Below are 12,710 nucleotides of genomic sequence, written 5' to 3'. Positions count from 1 at the left end.
CGAACAATAATGATAAACCTTAATAATAAATAATAGATAAGGGTTATTATTACAGGGTTATTTCTAGAATAAAAGGAACAATTAACTGCTCAAACATGCATATAATATGAGGTTTAAGGTTGAGACGTGAAGTTTCTTGTGACCAGTTTAGTGGAATGAGCCACGGTTTTGGACCACAACTAATTTGCACGTTTAGAAACATACTCGAGGAACATCTGCTCAGTTTCAACATCATTTGCCGTCAAGCCCTTCTCATTGATACCTGTTTTAGATATCTACATTCAAAGTTCATACAAGTTTTGTTGATCAAAGATCGAAACAAGAGAATAAGTCAGACCCTTAACAACAAACATAAGCCATATCAGAAAAGATACAACTAAGTACCTTCAAGAATGTTTATTCAAATCCCAGTGGAGATATTCAAGCCAATTCAAATCCAAGGGGAGAAATTTAAGGTTGAGACGTGAAGTTTCTTGTGACCAGTATGCCATCTTGAAATAAATTCACAAAATTTTGGTCTAACGTATGGTTTTTATTACCCGAAATAATAATAACGAAGAGCGAATCAAATGAAGATATAATACCACCACTCTGTTTCAAGATAGAAATATATAGATACATGGATGCTTAAGGTTGAGGCGTGAAGTTTCTTGTATAGTGGGATTGAATGATCTTGGACCACCGAACTATTTCGCACGGGAAGTCTTTTAGAAAGGTCCTTATGAAGGATATTTTCTAAACATCAGTAAAAAAATTGTAGAAGCAAATCACATGATCTTCTAGTTGTTGGATCGCACTGTGTTCATGGTGGTGAAGAATGTTGTGAGTCGGGAGAAGAATCTGCAATGTTAACAGAGATGAAAACAAAATAATTTACTGAGTTTTAGAAGTGAGGTAAAAATCTTTTGATAATTTACGTGAAAAAATTCACATAAATAGGAAGATCGAAACAAGAGGTAATCATGATCTTTTAAATTTCTCATCCAAATATTTCGCAAAATCGCTGATATTTAAAATTTTAATTGGTTTGCAGGTTTGATCGCAGTACAATTTTTTACAAGTTTTGTTGATGAAAGATCGAAACAAGAGAATTAGTCAAACCATTAACCACAAACATAAGCCATGCAAGAAAAGATACAACTAAGTACCTTCAAGATGTTTATTCAAATCCCAATGGAGAAATTTAAGCCAATTCTCTTGAGATAGATCTTTTTGATTGATTCGATGGCATTTGCTAACTCAACGCAAAGTGTGGGTTCTTGAGGCTTCTTTCCAACTGTCTATCAACAAAAATTTTGAACATGTAAAAACATATGGATTTTATAAGGTCGTGTTATCTTGTATACTTCTGCAAGCAGAATTGCAGATAATATAATATTCAACAGCAGCAACAACTATAGCTCACATCATTATATACCTATAACATTCTCGAGTATAAACGCCAAAATTACATCATTCTCCTACCTTTGATCAAATTCACATGATTACGATATCTCTGGACAAGATTTCAAAATGAAGTCCAGTGAACTTGTGTGTTTGGTAAAGAGAATGCTTAATTATGAGAAACTCATTGCCAACAAACTTGAAATAAATTCACAACATAAAAAATGATGATATGAAAGATGGCTTAGAGTCTTGGCCGGGGTAATTCTCTCTATACGAGCCAGAGTAGAAAGCAATATAATATATAATCGAAGTATAGGAAAAACAATAATAAAAGAGTACAAGATATGCACCAAGGTGCGTGGATAAGACCATTGGCTGCTGTGCAGTTCAATTCTTGCTAAATCCCATAGAAAGAAAAAGAATAATATTATTAACTAATTCACTAAGAACAATAATTATAAACCTTAATAATAAATAAATAATAGTGATAAAAAATAATAAATAAAAATCAATATTAACATTATTTATGAAATAATATTAATCTTTTGTAAAGGGTTATTTCTAGAATACAAGGAACAATTAATTGCTCAAACATGCATGTAATATCATGCTTAAGGTTGAGACGTGAAGTTTCTTGTGACCATTATAGTGGAATTGAGCCACGATTTTGGACCACGACTAATTTGCACGTTCAGGAATCGAATGGTTATTGGTTCAACATATCCGTTACTTCCTACCAAGACTTGTTATGTGAGAAGGAGAAATGTCAAAAATATATACAAGTACATACTATGTGGATACTCGAATTCATGCAGCATAAAATAGAACACAAAATACGCAATATGATACAACATATTTATATATATTGAATGTGTTTGCACATACTATGATTTTACCTAGCAAAAGACATCAGTCAAAAATGAAAGCTAACAGAATAGAAGACACTGAATTGTGAGCATAAGATAGACATGGTTTTTTGATCATCTGCCATGCTGAAAATCGAACAATGATGAAGGTAAACAAAAACAGAGGATGGGTTCTTCCTCCAGCATGTTTATTCATCAAACTAAGCTTTAGCAAGGCTTTTGAGCAAGAAGTAGCATTGATAAGCATTTGTTAAATTTTCAATTGATAGTAATAGCCCTTTACCGAGTGAAATTTTTTCTTAACTGTTAAAAACCTTATTTCCATATTTTATGAATGAAATCCAACGCTACAAACAAAAGGAGCAGGAATCACATATTAAGGAAGTGTAACTACTACAATTCAATTCTTAGGATCATTATATAAAATAGTTGAATTTCAAATTTAAATAAAAGGCAAGTTTCTACACCATTATACATGAGATTCAGAACACTTGAGCAGAACAGTGATTAAGCAATCCATAAAATTTCAATTCCACATGAAAAAAACATCCAGATAATTATGAAAATCAAGTACTGCATACGACAGGGCATCATATAAAAACCACAGGCATTTCACAAAGATATGAAGTTGGGAAATAGAAGCGAATGGAGAAAAATGTAAGAAGAAAAATCCACTGAACTTCAGATTTATGATGAAATTTTCAGTTGCAGACCACAACTCCTCGACGTTTAGTGCTCCTTCATCCCGAGCAAAGGAGAAAATTCAAAGTTCAATACCCTCATGCATGAAATGAAATGTTCTATTCCTGACCATGCCCCTCCAAAAGTTTTCAAACTCGATCAATAGACTAGTGTTTAGGAAATCATGAAATTCAATTTCGTTTAGGCATCAAAACTCAAGACCGTAACATAAATTTATCAAGACCAGGACGTGTGTGCGGCGGGCCGGAATTAAAAAAACAGTAACCAATTGAAATCAAAAGAGAACAAAAGAATAACTCCAAGAAAAAGATAAGAAATGATGGTTTGTCTCCAAATAGAAGCTAAGCTTTGCGCCCGGTCAGCCAACAAATAAAAAAATTTCTCATTAAAATTCGTAAAAATAGAAAAAAAAAAAAAATATATATATATATATATCAAGTAAACACCATTAGACATACACAAATAAAAGTACTACAAGGTGAATTGCATTTACCAACACAACCAATTAATTTCTTCCGCTCCCCATTATGAAATCGACTCCTGGTTTCAGAACCGCTTCAGCCACCCCTCTTTACCCGATTCTTTCTTTTGCCATTGCCAACATCGAATCCCAATCCTCCACCAATACCAGTGTACTCTTACAATGATTCACAACTCTAAGAGTGTGAAAATCGTAGACATAAGCGCAGAAACCTAAGATAAAAGTTTTAATATTTGAGGTAGTCATGATTCTTATAAAATTTGTCATCCAAAGAGTACAAAAATCACTGAAATTTTTAAAATTTACTGCGTTAGCAAGTTTGATCGTAGTACAACGTCCTGTCACCGGGTTTCCGTGATTTGGGTTTTTCAACCTAGAACGAAACTTTGAAAATTATTCACCTGGAAAATAAAATTAAACCATCATTAGAACATGCAATGATGAAGAATTGAAGATAAAGTTCTTTGGAAGATGAAAGAGTAGTAGCATGTTGTTGTCTAGAAATTTCAACATATCCCTTCCCATGTTAAAAAAAAAAAAAAACATATCCCTTCCCATGGTAGACATGCTTGTGCTTAATTCTTTATCCTATAATTGAAAGCAGTTTCCAAAATTAATCAGCAATCGAATTTCAAACTGGTTTTAAAAAAAATCAATAAAAAAGAAGGAAAGTATAGTTGGATAAAGCAAAGGAGAAAATTAAAATTCCAATACCCCAATGCATAAAATGATATATACCTCATGTTTCTAACCAAGCCCCAAAAATTTTCAAACTCGATAAAAAAACTAGTGTTTAGGAAATCATGAAATTCAAATTTCGTTTAGACATCAAGACACAAGACACTAACTAAATTTAATCAAGATAATGACACGTGTGTGTGTGGGGTCCAAAATCCACACTCCTTAAATGTGTTTCAGATTGAGGTTGGGCTCAAGTGTCTCGCTCGTCTCTCAATTAGGTAGAGTTTGGTTTATTGAGGGTGATAGAGGAAAATCGATCAAATAAGAACAGATAAGTTACACAAAATTGTACATGAGAGGAGGGACTGAGGGCCAAAAAAAGTATGTTGATGGGGCAGGGGCAGGGGCAGGCCCTCCTTTCTCAATTGGTTTTTTGAGGGTGATAATGGAAAATCAGTCAAATACAAAACGGTCTATAAGATTGGGGGAAACAAAAAAGTATGTTGATGGCCAGGGGCATAATGTGTGTAACATCTCTCAAAACAATCCATATGTTTGCCCTCATATTCTTCTCTACTAATATCGGATGCACGTGACTCGGTCAATAGGTCTTTAAAAGTTTGTAATGAAAGGCCTGGGATTAGGGCTACAACAGACGGGTATGAATTCAAAGTGAGAGAGTAAGCTAACTGTAGATATGCCTGATTTCCATTTCATCATGTTCTCCATTTCAATGTGTATACACCTCCTTGCTTTTTATTTCATCCATCATGTATATTTCTCTGCGTCACTTTCCACCACCGTATATTTTTCCTCCCTTCTATTTTTCTTTATTTTGCAACTTTTCACACTATTTTTTCCCTTCGAGTTTTTATTTTCTTCCATTTTTGCACCACATTCTTTTCTTTTTTTCACATTCTTTTTTTTCACATTCTTTCCTTTTTCCTCACATCTCCTCAACAGATATATAATTTTGAAAGGAGAAAATTTTTCATATCAGGCACAAAGGAAAAGCCACTCTCTCAAGGGTAAAGGATAGTGTATAAGCTATAGAACCAGGTAGTTGATTTGGGATTATGAATTGATGCCGAATGGGGGTTAACCATGTGTTTTTGCACATGCCATTCATTTTTAAATAAGCTCAAGGGGGTGACTAGTGATGATATGATGAATTTGGATGGCTTGAAAAGGCTCAAACAGACCAATAATAGCCTAAATCATTTCTTAGTCACATGTCATCCGTATTTCGCTTCGAAGACTATTTGGAAACATTTTGAACTATTTTACCTCACCATATGATATTAGACAAAACTCACATCTCTCAGAAAGAGTATACCTCTCACCGATTCACATAAGTCGTATGGTTTGGCCGAGGTGCTCGAAATGTGTGTCAAAATCCTGACATGTAAATAGCCAGTGTCTTGAAATCTTTTAATCACAAGTACATTGTTTTTCACTCTTTCCTACACAAATCAATCTCACGAGTAATGAAAAACTTTGGGAGTTGATGGACATTTAATATAATCACATACGAAAATTGCACTTGATTAAAAAACAATTCTGCCTTACACTTTTAAACTCAGAAAAATGACAAGTTATGAATGGCGTGTGATGTGTAGCAAAAGTGCCCCCACTCCCCAATACATAAATCCAACACCGACCTCAGTGATTCTCATATATAGAAAGTAAAATGAGGGAAAAAATAATGCAGAAAACACTTTCATGAGTGCAGAAGAATGAGATCAAAGCATGCCAGTATGAACAAATGGCCTCAAAATACACCATCATATATACCAAACTCCTTGAATATTAATAAAACATCAAGCATACAATGAACAAAAAGAATTCGACTAAGCACCTTAAAAATAACAATAAAACACCAAGTTGTCAAAGATTTTAAAGAATTCGATAGGTAAAAGTAGTTCCTCCCATGTAATTTGACAGAAAAGATGGCAAATGAATGGGAAATAAACAACAGTACATGAGAATTGCACGAATTTTTTTTTAAAAATAACTTCCCTTAGTTGGTAATGATTCCATGTCCCTAGTTCCCACGAGCACCATACGCATTGTCTCCACGGGTGGGTACCTCCTACACAAACATGGACAAGAATTAGCAAAAGCATTAACCAATTAAAAGCAAAAGAGAACAGAAGAATAACTAAAAGCGAGAGATAAGAGATGGCAGGTTTTCTCCTAACAGGAGCAAAGTTTTGCATAATTTATCGTCAAAATGCATAAAAAAAAATAGAGGAAAAAATGACCTAGATGCAACATATCACCCATGCTTAACTTATGTAACATAGTCAACTAACCAAAACAGATGGTTCGCCCTAACAGTTCTAAAGGACCTTGGATCAGAGACAAAATGCTGAAAATAAATACTAAAAAGGGAATTATTTAAATTCAACAGCATTTTTGGATGAGAATAATAAAACGGCTCGAATTCGATAATTCCAAAAGCATAATCATCAATATTATCACCATCTAAACACCATATCATATTTATTTCAATCCATATCACACGAATTCAGCAGCCTAATATTTCCAAAAATTCAGAAAATATTCAAAAATTAATAAGCATGTTCGAACGATGATCTTTTCGTGATCCAACTTAAATATACTATCGTTGTATAAACAAGAACACGTTTATACAATCAAATCTTAATTCTAACAATATCTACAAAATAAAACATCGTAGAATTTAGCCAAACTTACGTCAAAGTGTAGCACTCGAAGCCGTGATCGTAAATATACGATCTATTCGAAATTCTACCGGGCGGATTGAAAGAATCAAGCTTTTGAAGCATCAAAAATAGTTTGGAGTCTGACGTATAAATGTATATACTTGCCATGTGTCCCACTCAATTGGCCAAATTGCACTTTAGTCCCCAAGTTCTTGACTATTTGCAATTTGGTCATTAATCACTATTTTGCTTATAATTAAATCCTTTCTATATCCAAACTCAAAATTTAAATCTTAAATTCCATAATAATCACTTCAAATATTTTATTGTTTTAATTTAAGAATTCCGAAATTTAAATCTCAATATCCGTAAATTCTCAAATTAAATATTTCCGACTCGAAAATTAAATCTCTAATTCCTTAAATTCTCCAATTAATACTTTCCCAAATTCGGAATTTAAATCTCAAATTCCGTAATTAATAACTTAATATTTTCAGGGTCTTACAATTCCCCCCCTCTAAGGAATGATTTCGTCCTAGAAATCGCATTCACTCTTATCACAAAATCTTGTAAACTGTATATCTGACTGAAGTAATACTTACTTCAATTCTGTGAGTTTCAGATATCTTCGTTTCTTATATCGTATCTGATTCCTCTTACTAATCGCTTCTTCAATCATATCTATTTTTTTTATTCTGTAATCACTGAGTTAACTGACATCGAAGCTGCTCTTTTTCTGAATCAAAGGTTGTATCGGTTATTATGATTAGCTGAAATTCTTATCGACTTATATTTCACCTGACTAAAATCCACAGGTAAGAGTCTAGCTGATTTTCTTCAGCTTATACACAAGGATCACATCTGAAATCTCTTTCTGCGTCGGATAATGCTCCGAGAAGAACGTTCTCACTGATCACTCTGTTCAGGCTTCAAAATATGTATCTGTCATTCATTACTAATTCTGTTTATTCTGCTCTGTTCTTATTTTGTACAGATCAAACTTCATATTCTCTGTTTTTCCTCAAATCACATCTGATTTGATAACTGATACTTCTGAAATACTGTCTCTATATCAATCCGATTGCTGTCACAGGAATCACAATAATCTAGTGGCAAGCATCAAGACAGCTAATACCGAATTAGGTACTAGAGTTCTGAGCATATCCTCGAAATCTGAATAGTCACCTCAGAGTTTTGAAACAAGCATGTGATTTTTGGGCAACTCAAGACTCCTCGATCTCGAGTTTCAATTCCCTATTATTGATGTCATCTTATACCTTATCTTTTTCTCGTTCTTGCTTCTCGATTCTTTATGCTCCAAACTGAACAATAACATCAAGAGAGCATACATCAAAATCTACTCAAGTTCAACCAAACCTCAAGGTAGAAAACAACTTCAAACCTTAGCCAAAACTATCCCGGTTCGAAGTTGGAGGCTCAAGTTCAATATCCCCTTGGTTTCAAGTCTGAAAACATAGCAAAATGATATAATAACATCAGCAAGAACTCACTTCAAACTCAACTCAATCACAAGATATCATAACTGTAGAATTAAAACAATGATTTCGAAATACACTTGTGAACCAACACCAATGAATGATAACAGAAGATTCAAAGATATCAGTCAATCACCAACTCAATACTTCCAAAAGTTCATCCGAATCACCAAGAACACAATCAATAATATGAAAACTTGAAAGAACAATAAAGAACACTTTCAATTACATGGTTCAGCCATTTGCATGACCTACATCCACGGAGGAACCCAGAATCAACTTTATTGATTTACTCGAGAAGTTTACAATACAAGTATTCAGAATGTATAGACCAAGAATACATCAAGATCCCTATTCTCTTGACACCTATTCTTGTTTTCAATCCCATGCCTTGTATCTCCTTCTCTCGAGAGTGTTGCGATTATTATGACTTGTATATGTGTTCTTAGCCCTTGCAATAGTAACTATCTGCAGCTTATATATCACTTTGATAAGTACCGGTAGCATCTCTCACTCCCTAGCAATCCATGCACCAGCTAGATCGGTTAGCCGGTTACCAAGCTAACTGTTGCAACTAACCAACTGCATGTGAGTCCTGAGTTATTCAGTCCATTATAAAAGATAATTTGGGCCGCCACCTATTAAGAAAGTCCACACAAAACTTGGAGACACCAACCAAGCCCAACAATATCCACCTTGGATCCAACGTTTGATCTGGAATTCCTCTCCAAGCTATCTTTAATAATTCTTGCTTGGTTTCACTGCCTTTACTAATTCCGTACAATAGTTGAACTTAGCAAAAGGCAGAGACTTTGTTAGTGCATCTGCTGGATTTTCTTCAGTAGCAATCTTCTCTAATCTAACCTCTCCTCTAGTTAGCATGCCTCTTATAAAGTGCATCTTCACATCTATATGTTTTGTCCTTTCATGGAATACCTGATGTTTAGACAAGTATATAGCACTTTGGCTATCACAATGAACTGTTATCTTGTCTAGCTTGACTCCAAGTTCATTAACTAACCCCTTCAACCATACAGCTTCTTTCATTGCTTCGGTTAAAGCAATATATTCTGCTTCTGTGGTTGAGAGTGCAACCACAGATTACAAACTTGATTTCCATGTGACAGTAGTACCATATAGAGTGAATATATATCCAGTGAGAGACTTTCGAGTATCTGTATTTCCAGCAAAATCAGCATCCACAAAACCAACTACTGCACTTTCATAGTTAGTATTCTTTTCAAATCTGAGACCAATATCTGTAGCACCTTTTAAATACCTTAGAATCCACTTTAAGGCTTCCCAATGTTCAATTCCAGGATTAGCTATGAACCTTGATGCAACACTCATGGCATATGCTAGATCTGGCCGGCTGCAAACCATCCCATACATCAAACTACCTACCCCACTGGCATAAGGCTTGTTTATCATTTTTGTCTTTTCCTCATCTGTTTCAGGACACTGACTTTTGGAGAGTTTCAAGTGCTGCGCTAGTGGAGTAGATACTGGCTTTGACTTATTCATATTGTACCTTAACAGCACCTTCTTGAGATATTCTTCTTGGCTTAGAAAGGTTACATTTTTCTTTCTATCCCTCCTTATATTCATGCCAAGAATCTTTCTAGCTTCTCCAAGATATTTCATTTCAAATTCAGATTTGAGTTGAGACTTTATCCTTTTGATTTCTGATTCACTTCCACTTGCAATGAGAATATCATCTACATATATAAGTAGATACACCACTGTATTAACTGAACTTTCTCTAAAGTAGATGCAGCTGTCATACTTGCTTCTCTCAAATCCAGTGTTTAACATGAAGTCATCAAATCTTTTGTTCCATTGTCTTGGACTCCGTTTTAGGCCATATAAGGATCTCTTTAGCAAACACACTTTATCTTTGCCTCCTGGTCTTGTGAAGCCTTGAAGTTGATCCATATAGATTACCTCTTCTAGATCACCATGCAAGAATGTTGTTTTTACATCTAGTTGCTCCAACTCCAAATTATACTGAGTTACCAATCCTAGCATAATCCTTATAGAGCAGTGCTTTACTACAGGAGAGAAGATTTCATTATAATCGATCTCCTCTACTTGTGCAAAAACTTTTGCCACTAACCTGGCCTTATATTTAAGGCCTCCACCTCCTGATGTGTCTTCTTAAATCTTATATATCCACTTGCAACCTAAGGTTCTTTGTCCTTTTGGCCTGTATACCAGTTCCCATGTTTTGTTCTTTATGAGAGATTTCATCTCTTCCTCCATGGCTTCACTCCACCTGCTTTTGTATTTACTCTTCATAGCATCATCATATGAGTTAGGTTCATTGCTTTCTAACTCTTGAGCCACTGCCAGAGCATGCCATACAAGGTCAGCCTCACCATATTTCTTAGGAGCTTTTATTTCCCTCCTAACTCTATCCCTTGCAAGGTTATAGGTGCTTAAATCTTCCTGATCATGTTCTTGAGATTGCTCATCTTCATGATCTTGTTCTGGAAAAGAATCATTTCTCTGAATCTCCACCTCAACTGGAATTCTTTCTGAGCTTATATGTAAGGCCTTGAAAATATGAATATTAATTACGGAATTAGAGATTTATATTCAATTTGGAATTTATGGAAATTAAAGATGTAATTTCTGAGCCGAAAGTATTTAATTTGAGAATTTACGGATATTTGGGAATTAAATTCCGGGATTCTTAAATTAAGAGAATAAATATTCTAATTGAATATTTATGAGATTAAGATTTAAATTCTGAGTTTTGGAATTAAAGAGGATTTAATTTGAAGAAGAAACTCGAGCAGGGACTGAATTGCAAATATCAAATTTTCAGGGAATAAAATACAAATACCTTATTTTATTGGAAAGGTGGCATGTATATAGATATATATACGTGTATAAGGATGGAAATATATCAGAATTTTAGCTCCAAGGTTGAGAATTGATTTAAGATTTAATTTCATTTTTAAAGGAAATTAAGGGCCAAAGTGCAATTTAAGATATGCAAGTGGGATCACACGTGTAGATTCCTATGTAATTGCATGTATTTCATCAGAATGTCCAGCCAAGACCGAGAGAAGAGGCAGAAAGTTAGAGAAATCATTTCCATGGCCGATTCCTTTTTTCCAAAATTTGATAGAAATTAATCCGACCGGTAGAATTTCAAATTGATCGTATATTTGCGATCACGGCTTCGAGTGCTACATTTTGACATAAGTTTGGCTAAATTCTACCATGTTTTTAATTTTGAAGATATTGCTAGAATTAAGATTTGATTGTATAAACGTGTTCTAGTATATACGACGATAGCATATCTAAGTCGGATCACGAAAAGATCATCGTTTGGACATGTTTTTCATTTATTGAACATTTCTGAAATTTTTGGTTATTTGGGGCTGTTATTCACGTGATTAGGCTGATATATTGAGAATGTTTTTTTAGTTTAGATGATGATAATATTGATGTTAATGCCTTTGGAATTACCGAATTCGAACCGTTATGCCGTCGGTTTTAGTTTGATGAATTTCTGAAAAATTGAGATGTTGATTTCGAAATTGTAGTGATGGAATGATAGTGATATGAGTTAGATATCAATGTTTGATTGATATTAAAAGTATAAGAATCATCGGTTTCAAATTGATTCGTCGTCGATTGGATTTTTGGTTAATTGAACAAGATTTGAAGTTGATGAAACCTTGATGAGTTGAAATGAATTTGAGAAGCTAATGAGGAGTTGTATAAACCTTAATTTCAGAACTTGAAGTTGAAGGTATCGAAGTCGAGTCGACGAGTCTGGAATTGATTTGAGCTTGAGCTCCAAATTGGATACAACTAGAGTTGAAATAGCAAGAAGGTTTGAGCAGATTTTGAAGACGCTTGTGTGATCAGAATTTGCAAGAGTTTGAGAAGTTTAGAACAAGAGAAGAAAGGTATGATTTGACATTAACCTCGACAGGTAGAATAACTCGAGAACGTGGTGGTTTTCGAGTTTAATAAATCACATACATGCATGATTAGGTGATTTACTTACTCTTATATGATCTAAATGAATTACTTGACTTAGTTGATTTGATTTATATATGAGTTGTTTGATTCAAACATAATATGCTTGTTGAGATTGATGATTGATGTTTATTTGAGATTATTGAGTATGGATTATTTTGAATTGTTGAGTTGTGGTAGATTGATTTTAGAGTTGATAGTAAACCTCTTGAGCCACAATTCTTTCGAAACCTTGAAAACAGAATCGAAAAGAAAATCTTGGACATGGTGAACTTGTATATGAGAGGCTAGAGATCTGACTTGATTTCTTTTTGCCACGGTTCTCAGTATAGTGTTCGCAGACCAGGGAATACGAGATTGTTACCACCTCGAGCGGGAGTGTAGGTGGGAGGCTTGATTTGTGGCCTTATTA

At 34.3% G+C, this 12,710-nt stretch overlaps 1 long non-coding RNA gene across 2 annotated transcripts; it reads right to left on the bottom strand.

The window, feature by feature from the left end:
* Positions 1–215: 215 nt before the first annotated feature.
* On the bottom strand, positions 216–4,842 carry LOC140867294 (uncharacterized). 2 transcript variants are annotated; one of them, XR_012145106.1, is made up of 4 exons: positions 3,448–4,842; positions 1,149–1,280; positions 385–840; positions 216–275 (listed from the first exon to the last, which is right to left on the bottom strand). It is a non-coding gene; the product is annotated as an uncharacterized lncRNA (long non-coding RNA). The 2 variants fall into 2 exon arrangements; XR_012145107.1 differs by having other exon boundaries at positions 385–491.
* Positions 4,843–12,710: the final 7,868 nt, after the last annotated feature.

This window comes from Henckelia pumila, chromosome 4, assembly GCF_033568475.1.
Source record: "Henckelia pumila isolate YLH828 chromosome 4, ASM3356847v2, whole genome shotgun sequence".
NCBI lineage: Eukaryota > Viridiplantae > Streptophyta > Magnoliopsida > Lamiales > Gesneriaceae > Henckelia > Henckelia pumila.
The sequence above is the reverse complement of the archived record's forward strand: the minus strand, read 5'-3'. Positions and strand labels throughout refer to the sequence as shown.